Genomic DNA, 9915 nt, shown 5'->3' with positions numbered 1-9915 from the left:
TCCTCTCAAATAAATGTCTATAAGAGAGGTGAGGAATCCATGACCTTTCTGATGTTGCCAGGCTACAAATTCCATCATCCTTGGCAATTAGTCACGCTGGCTGAGGAGAGCTGGTGTTCAACATTGTCTGGAGGGCCACAGTCTCTCCACCTCTTATGTAAGCCCTGGGCAGGTGTTCCATGCTTGTACACATCACTTCAGACATCAAAATGAACATGATTTTGAGAGGGTTGAGTCCCATTGCACTAGTGGAATACAGCACCAGCATGAGACTCTCCTCACACACCCTCCCCAAATCTGCTCTGGAGGGTTGAGAGAATGCCCCAAACAGCACACGGGGCAGAGATTGGGGAGATTGTTCCATTAGGACATCAGCATTTCAGCTGGGCTGATGAAACGATCTCTTTTAGCACTACCGCGAATAAGTTGTCAACTGAGCAGAGGAGGAAATTACCTGTCCTGTTTTTCATCATCCGTACTAGTAGCTGCCAGGACTTTTGTAAAGTTGCTTCCAGACAACCTTGCTATTTATTGAGCGTTCGTGATTTGTTTGTGAGATTAGACAACCTAGGCCATGGGTAGGCAAACTAAGGCCCGGGGGCCAGATCCGGCCCAATCGCCTTCTAAATCCGGCCCATGGACAGTCCGGGAATCAGTGTGTTTTTACATGAGTAGAATGTGTCCTTTTATTTAAAATGCATCTCTGTGGGTTTGTGGGTTATTTTTTCAATATATAGTCATTGTCATCCCCCGCCCTTGGTCTGAGGGACAATGGACCGGCCCACAGCTGAAAAAGGTTGCTGACCCCTGACCTAGGCTATTTATTGGGCATTCATTTTGATTTGTTTGCAGGGAGTTTAGATGATGCATCAAGCAAACGTTACCCCATATTTTCCAGTGCACTTCCTACCAGCATTTGTGAAACCCAGAGGTAACAATCCCGCGAGTATGTGTGATATGCGTAAGGAAAAAAAACCCACTTGCTTTGCAAAGAATATTGTGGAAAAGAGGGTCAAGCATGACTTTGAGCAGGACATAGTCTAGAAATGCATGGGCCCCAGGATAAGATGTTTTACAGTCCATTCTCCTGACCATTACATCCATTTATGTGCTGCAATCATTTTATTTTTTTACACAGAAGCATTAAATACAGACTCTTTCTCATTGCAGAGGCTCTTGGCTGCACTCCAGGAACACAGATATAAACGGCTTCTTGACAAATGTTTGCTTCAGGTTTACAACCATGTTTTCCCTAGTAACGTCCACGCAACAGAACAGAAGGGTGTGATTTCACTTTGTGTGAACACACCCACCTCCCTGTTTAGACAGTTGCTGTGGAAAGGGAGAAAGGGTTGTGTGCTGCTTTGGGCCTCAGCTATCAAGGTTGCTGCTCACTTCTGTAGTTGGCAGCTGCTGTTTTGCAGAGACAGACAGAGGAACTAGCCTTATACTGAGTCAGTCCATTGGTCCATCTAGCTCACTATCGTCTACACAGACCTCCAGGGTTTCAGGGAACAGTCCCAGCCTTTCCTGGAAATACCAAAGGTGGAACCTGGGGCCTTCTCCTACCATGACTTCTCTGAGTAGAAAGGACCAATATGCTATTGAAAAGTCTCATTTCTGTGCCAGGTTTATAAGGGTAATTTGAAGCCTGTTGGCAACAATGAACATAAAGGCCACGGAAAAGCCTAGCCAGGAAGGAAATTTGGTGGGATTGACCAGGTATAAGGGAGAGAAGGAGGTGGCCAGGCAAGGACAGACCCTCCAAGTGTCCCTATTTTCCAGGAATGCCCCTCATTTAGAGAAGGCATTCTGGTTTCTGATTTGATCCTGGGATGTCCTACTCTTCCTTAGGATGTTCCATTTTCATCGGAGAAATATTGGAGGGTATGCAAGGATCAGTTGAAGCATTTTTGCACAACAGTCATGGCTTCCCCCAGAGAATCCTGGTAACAGCATTTTGTTAAGGGAGCTGGAAATTTGAGGCATCTATGAGGGCTTCTCTAACCACTCTCAGCACCCTTAGCAGGCTACATTTCCCAGCATTCATTGGGGGAGCCATGACAGTTAAAGTGGCATAAATGAATGGTGAGGATGTGACCTCACATCATTTCATTCAGGTTTGTCCTGAGGGTTCTGCTCCAAACATGCATATTCAAACCTGGCTCCAGGAAATACTCTTTCCCCAGTCAAGGTTATTTATGCGCTGCCTTCATAGACCTGAAGGCAGCCTTTGACAGTATCCCAAGAACCATTCTATGGGAGCAACTGGAAAGGTGGGGAGTCGATAGAAGGCTTCTATGGCTTATGATTCGAATGCACATTGGATCAACTGCCAGAGTAAGACTCACTCCCGCAGGTGACCTCACAAACGCGGTCCCGATAAACAAAGGAGTACGCCAAGGTTGTATATTAGCACCCTACCTCTTCAATCTGTTTATCAGTGATATGAGAGAGCCTCTAAATGAGTCGTATGCACATATTCACGCCCCCCGCATCGCAAACTACCGCTGCCCGCTGCTTCTATATGCGGATGATGCGGTGATCCTTTCTTACTCAAGGGTTGGTCTAAGCAGGGCGTTAAAGATTTTTGCTGCGTACTGTCAATCTAACCAGCTGACCATCAACCACTCAAAATCTAAAGTAGTAGTTTTCTCCAGAAGCTGGAAATGATTTCAATGGAAGCTTGGTGGAGTAAAAATAGAACAAGTTTTTAAGTTTCAATATCTAGGGATTTTCTTCCAATATAACTTGAGCTGGAAATCTCAAATCCAATACAGTACTTACTTAACAAGGGCAAATCCTTATCTTGCGCACTCCTTCAGTTTTTTTTCTCTGGCGGGGCCTTACATGTCCCCTCGGCATTAAAGGTGTATAATGCAAAAGTAGTTGCCACTTTTACTTATGCCGCTCCGCTTTGGGCCGTCCTGACAAACCCTGCACCTCTGGAGGCGTTCCAAAATCAATTCCTCCGCCGGCTTCTAAAACTACCAGCGTGTGTGAGTAATGCATCCATACGCTTAGAACTGAAGATCCCTTCACTAGAGACTCTTTTATGGAAACGAGTATTCAACTATTGGTTAACCCTTTGGCATAGACTACCCAGCCACTATCTTGTTCAGTGTCTTTGGCGCGATGAATTTGCCAGCCCTTGGACCAGCAAAATCCATGCCAAACTTTTGTTTTTCGGAATTTCTCCCTCAGATTCGCTAAAACTAGACCTTGCTTCTGCAAAAAGACTCATCAAACAAAAATTGGATGATTCTGAGTTACAACATAATTACATTATGGGCGGGGGAGTCTGTTCGCCTCGGAACATTGGCATCACCCCAATACCCCATGCCCCACCATACCTATTCTCCCTTTCCACTGCTTCCCACTGATTTGCGGTCACCAAAGTGAGGTTTAATGCTTTCCCATCTATTTTGAAACAAAATAAAAAAATCCTTCCAGTAGCACCTTAGAGACCAACTAAGTTTGCCATAGGTATGAGCTTTTGTGTGCATGCACACTTCTTCAGATTTTGAGACATAGTTTTTCCAAGGGCCTTGTTTCCGCTCTATGTAATTGCGATAATAAGTCGACGGAATCCCTCCATCATATAATCTTTACTTGCCCCCTGCACAGTGATGCTCGGGGAAAACTACTAAGACCAATAACCCAGAAACTTGTCGGTATGCCAGCAGAGTCACACCTTGCCCTACTCCTGCAAGACAATGATTCTTACATAACCTTGCAGGTGGCAAGGTTTCTAAGCTCTGTTTTGTCCCAAAAAAAGGCGAAGTGGCCAACTACATGACCATTAAGATTTCTGTCATCTTTCCCTTTGATGACAGCTCAATACCATTGTGTTTGTGTTTTTCTGTGATAGCTGTGGTTTGGTCTCTGGTGGCTTATGTCTATTTTTGTAACTTCATGTTTTATGTTTATATGGGCTTATAGCCGCAATAAAGCCTTGATTGATTGAAACCTGGCTCCCTTTCTTCTTTTCAAAATAAGAGGTCCACCGGGGGAAGTGGTCGGAGGGAGGAGGGCTCCTGACCCCAACCCTTCCCTCAGCTATGGTTCCCCCCACCCTCCAACTTGCCCTACCAACTGCTCCGCTACCCCCATAAAGGTTCCTAGTGGCAACAGAAACATTAGCTTGGAAACTTTATGTGGGGTAAAAGTGGTTGTTTGGGTTGGACTGAGGTGGATGAGGAAAGCAGTGGGCCCAGAAAAGATGAAGGGTCTTCCAGTGATCACCTCTAATCATGCTTCCCTGGCCACCCATTGCTAAGGGGAATGGCTCTGAAAACATGCCATGAAGCAGAGTTGCTTTCTGCCCTGGGCAATTTGTAAGGATTATGCAAAAGGTTTGGGTGGAATATCATATTACACGCTAGAGTCACGAGCAGATCTGCATCTGTGATCCAGACTGATAATTCGTGGCTGATAAGTCTAATTTTAGCTTCGCTCTCCATAACAAAATTGCTGTAAGACATTCTTTGTGCTTGCTTCAGTCTTAAGCATGTCTCTTTCCCCACCCCAAGACATGATTAAATTATGTGTTGACAATTTCACCACTTGAAACCAATGTTTGATATGACTGCTTCTTTTTAAAAGAAGCGGCTGTCACATTCTTTTGATAAAATTTGCTTAAGAGACTTATGAATACATGGTTCACTTCCTAGGGTGCCAGGGCTTAAACATAGAGATCTTAAGTTTGTACTGTCCTTATGACAGAGATGGTTAACAAAAGGCAGGTAACATCCAGAAACATTTGGGGGTATGGCCATGAATTCGTAATGAATGTTAAAGAATGATTTTCTGCAGAAATGTCCACCCCGTTGAGATCCAGTTTTTAGATACTTTTGGTAGTCATGCAGACGTGGAACTAAGTGGGTGGCTATGGGACATTCTTCCCCATTTTATCTATGGGGAATTTCAGATTTCCTTCTGCAGCTACCTGCTGCGCTCGGAGAATGAGGTGGCGTGTAACAATACATCAATTTTAATTTATTTCAGTTTCTCATTTTTCATCTCTTAAGTTCTGTTCTCCTCATTTCCACATCTATTTGCGATGTTTTTCAGGGGGTGGGGGCCAGCATTTTTAGTGTGAATATTTGTATGCAATTCTGCCTAGTACCGGTATACACATTTCACAAAGCAATTTCCTCTAATATAGTGCATTTGTGTGTCATTGGTCACTAACATATGCATTTACGATAGTATTTTGCACACATTACTTTGCTGGAGAACTGCATTGCAAAATTCACAGAAGTGCAAATTTCAAAGATGGCTGGGTTTCGTTTCTGAAAGTTCAAATTAGGTAGCAAAATGCAAAGCTGAGCGTGCACTAGTTAGGGTGATTGTTCCATTGACATAGCTGTGACATGTCACCAGTGCAGTGCAATGTGAGAATAAGATGACTCTGCCCAGAAGTTGCTTTAAACAATGGTAAAAATTCTATCCTAACACAGACATAAAGTCTGAGATAGATAAATACTGAGATCACCATAGGTCGCAGTTACGCATCTGAAAAAGCTCCCAGTGGGTTTCGTCTTCCCCTTACGAATTATGAATGTGTAGAGAGGGCCCAATTATCCACAGATCACACCACTCAAACTTGCTCATGCATATGAATGTCTCCATCCAGGCAGGATACCGAAAGTATCTGTCAGTACTCGAAGATCCTTAGCTTCAAAACTCACGCACACAGCACAAGCCCTTAGTCCTCAGCAAGCAGAGGTCAGCTATTAACTCCAGCCCTAACTTCCATTTAAAAGCTCTGCACTCTCAGTTCCTCCCTTCAGATAGAACTTCAGATAAAACCAGGATAGCACAATGGCAAATTTCAGGGCCCGGAAGTTTATCTTTTTAAAAAATAAAAAAATAAAAAATCCTACTATTCTACCTAATCAGGCATCCAAGGCAGCGGACAATGACACCTAATAAACATAAGGTTGTGGCTAAAAAGCATAGGTGACTTTTGAAGGTTTGGGGGGCAGGGTGGTAGTGGAAAATGTCTGCTCCTCCCCCTCCCCCTCCCCCTCAGGCTTTAGATGCTGCTGCCGCGGTTTCAATGCCTAGCCTTTGTAAGTTGAAAATGTTTGCCCTAGAGTGGGCAAATGCCAAAGGGAAAAGGCCTTCTGTACCTTTAATAGTTGTGTAGAAGAGGAAATTCTAGCAGGTGCAGTTTGTGGGATAGTCAGTGCCGGATTTACTATTAGCTAAACAAGCTATAGCTTAGGGCCCCACTCTCTTGGGGGCCCCCCAAAAAGTTAAAGGGAAAAATCGTGGATGTACATTTCCAAAACATAAGATAAAAAAACAAATACTGTAACATAAAATCTACATACAGCAACAGTGTGTTGTGCTGTGTAGGCTCCGATTTGTTATGTGCAAATGGCTTTAGATACCTATTAGGCTCATAAATTACCATATAGCATATATTCAACACAAAAAACCCCAATGACTATTTGTTGTTGACAAAGGACAGCTGGACATATAAAGGGTCCCATTACCTTCAGTAGCTTAGGGCCTCATCAAACCTAAATCTGTCCCTGGGAATAGTCAGTGTGGTACCAAGTCCAACTAGGCCCAGGAGATCCAGGCCCTATCTGTCAGCCTAGCCTACCTCACAAGATTGTTGTGAGGATAAAAAGAGTGAAGAGAGCTTCCTTTACGAACAACTCCAATAAAGTATACAGAGAGATTTGAAGTACTATATAAACGCCAGGAATTCACTCTTATTTTGACCATGGACGGCAACCACTGTGTTTGTTCCAGGTTAAATTTATGCTGATTTTTGAAAGCAATAAACAGGTCCCGAGTTTAATTTATAATTATTTCACGAAGGAATTGCATATCAGTTCCAGGTGCAATAATGGAACGGCCCACTCTTCGTGCATTTGTTCCAAGCTACCATGGCTTGAATAAGAACCTATATTATCTGCTTTGTACTGGGAGAACAAACAGTGCTATTGGATAACATAATTAAAGAGTTTTATTTCACTGCTAATTGCCACAAATAGTAAAGTAAATGGCTTGTTGTCCGCCCGTCTGCCACCAAATGAACTGCATACTTAAGAACTCTGTTCTGGAAGGCAATACTTTGATTTATTTGTCCCATCCTAGGACATGTTGAATGGGAGGTGTAGATGTGAATGCAAATGGCACGGAAACAGCAGAAAGGTGTATGTCAAGGAAAAAGGAAACCTCCTTTGGTGTGGGATAAGGAGAGAGAAAGGGGGATGGGGAAGGAAAAAGGAAAGAAATTTAGTTTCTCCAACCAAGCCAGAAATGTCTTCCTTGTAGGAGTGGGCATTTGGAGAGAATCCCTAACTGGACCTAGAGAAAGTGAGCATGTGTTTGTGTTTGTGTGCATGTGTTGCACATTGTGTGGGAAGCAGAAGCAGCAAAGGATGACAGCATACCTTCCAACAGTTCTCCAATGAAAATAGGGACGTCCTATTCCATATCCTCCAACTTTTCTCCCATGAAAATAGGGACATCCTAAGGAAAAGCAAGGGGCGTGGGTGGTGCTGTGGTATAAACCACTGAGCCTTGGGCTTGCTGATTGGAAGGTCAGCGGTTTGAATCCCCATGACGGGGTGAGCTCCCGTTGTTCAGTCCCAGCTCCTGCCAACCTAGCAGTTCAAAAGCACGTCAAAGTGCAAGTAGATAAATAGGTACCGCTTTGGTGGGAAGGTAAACAGCATTTCCATGTGCTGCTCTGGTTTCACCAGAAGCGGACTAGTTATGGTGGCCACATGACCCGGAAAAACTGTCTGCGGACAAACTCCGGCTCCCTCGGACAGTAAAGCGAGATGAGCGCTGCAACCCCAGAGTCATTCGCGACTGGACTTAACTGTCAGGGGTCCTTTACCTTTTAAGGGAAAGCAGGACATTCTGGGATCAAGTCAGAAATCAGGATGGCTTCCATAAATCTGGGACTGTCCTGGGAAAATAGGGACACTTGGAGGGTCTGTGACAGAAAGGGAAGAAAGGGGGGGGGAGCACAGCAAAACTTTACTAATCTGCCCGGCAGCTGCACCAGTTGCTTTTTTTGCACGCTCTATTCCTCTCTCTTTCGCACCCTACTGAAAGCCAGTTAAGAACTCCCTTGCTTTCTCCCTTTCCCTTCTATTTCCTGCCTAGAGTCCGACCTGCATCCAGCAACTCCCCTCACAACTCTGATCCGTATTAAATCTATATTGCAAACATGGCTTCAACAAACAGCAGATCCCTCTGTCCTCCTGCCAATAACCCAAGGGTTATTTCAGGGGTGATGATGCAAATCTAAAGCGATGCTATGCTCAAATGGCCCATGTTTCTTTTAGAAAAATCCTTTAGGGGATGCTGCATCTAGATGGCTGCAGCCAATGGAGCAAACACACTGCTGTCGAGGCAATAAGGGAAGGCGGCAGTGCGGGGTGGTGAAAAGTATGTTGAGGTAGTGAAGTGTGTTGTTAAATAGATAAACAAACGAATGAATGAATGAACCAACCAACCAACCAACCAACCAAGCAACCAACCAACCAACCAACAAAGAAACACTGTATTGGCCTGAATATAAGCCGCACCCAAATATAAGCTGCACCTTTAAAAAGAAAAGGACAAAAAGAAAAAATACCCATGTATAAGCCGCTCCATTCCTCGCTGCTCCTGGCTGCATATTGGACGGGGGGGAGCCGCACTGCGCTGCCGACAGCCTTTCCCCTTCCTTGCTCTCTCCCTTCCCAGCCTTGGGGGAGAGGAAGGGGGACTACGCATGGGGCGGGCACCGCTTTGCTGCGCTCCTGCCGCTGTTTGCCCCGCACCCCTGGCTGCATACCGTAAGGTTGCGAACATAAGCCACACTTTAACTTTCCACGGTCGGAATTTGGGGGGGAAGTGAGGCCTTATATTCAGGCCAATACGGTATCTTGTTTGAATCGGGCCAGAGAACAGATTCGGATTGCATCCCAAGTATCAACAACTTGTCACAATATCAGCTTGGTGACCATAGATACATTTGGTGACAATACATCGACTTGTGTTGAAAGATAAGGTTGTGTTATCTTGCAGGATACAGCGAAATAATCCCTGTTCAGTGGAGATTGATGTTTGTGGGGATGTGGAAGGAACCTGATTAGGATGAGAGCCTTCCAAAATATCATTAGAACCTGAACTCGTTGAGTGATTTGTTGCCAATAATATTCGTTGCAAACTACGTCAATTTTTAACTGTCCTAATGATCTGCAAATATGCTTTCCCCTAGGATTCTGCCAGCTCTAATTATAACTACATTGGTTAAGACTCATTAGGTACATGACTGTTATTTTTATTAAGTGTTTTTTTTATTAAAAAAAATAGACATTTCTGCAGTCTCTGGGAATGGGATTCTTGCAGATGCTTTGCATTTGAATCCCCCCTTCAGTGTACTGATAGGTAGATTTCAAATGCATCCATGTATTTTATGGTGCATCTGCCGCTTCCTCATTACTCTTTTTTCCTGAGCAATCATTGCAGAGCCACAAACAAACAACTCTACACTTTGGCAGAGGGGTATTTGCAGAACAATAAAAGCAGAAAGGGATAACGCCATCTGTTTCTCTAGAGATGTATGAGCATTTATACTTTGAGAGAGGAAAAGCCAGTTGTGGCATCATTCATGTGCTTTGATTTATTCCACAAAAGAAGGACAAAAGTGTTAAGGTTGAAGACATGGGGGTGGGCAGAACACTCATTTGTATGCACCCCGAAAGCACTGAATCAAATTCTTCAATGAAATTTTATACATTTTTTTGATCTGGTGTGCAATAGCATCATATGGATTTATTATATCTTGGGGGCAAATATGTGTATCTGTATATAGATATAATGTAAGAATGTCATCGCCCAGCCCCCACTGGAGGATTTGTAGTGCCTCATCACAATCGTGGGTTTGCA

Source organism: Zootoca vivipara, chromosome 5 (genome assembly GCF_963506605.1).
Source record: "Zootoca vivipara chromosome 5, rZooViv1.1, whole genome shotgun sequence".
NCBI lineage: Eukaryota > Metazoa > Chordata > Lepidosauria > Squamata > Lacertidae > Zootoca > Zootoca vivipara.
Note: the sequence above shows the minus strand (reverse complement) of the source record.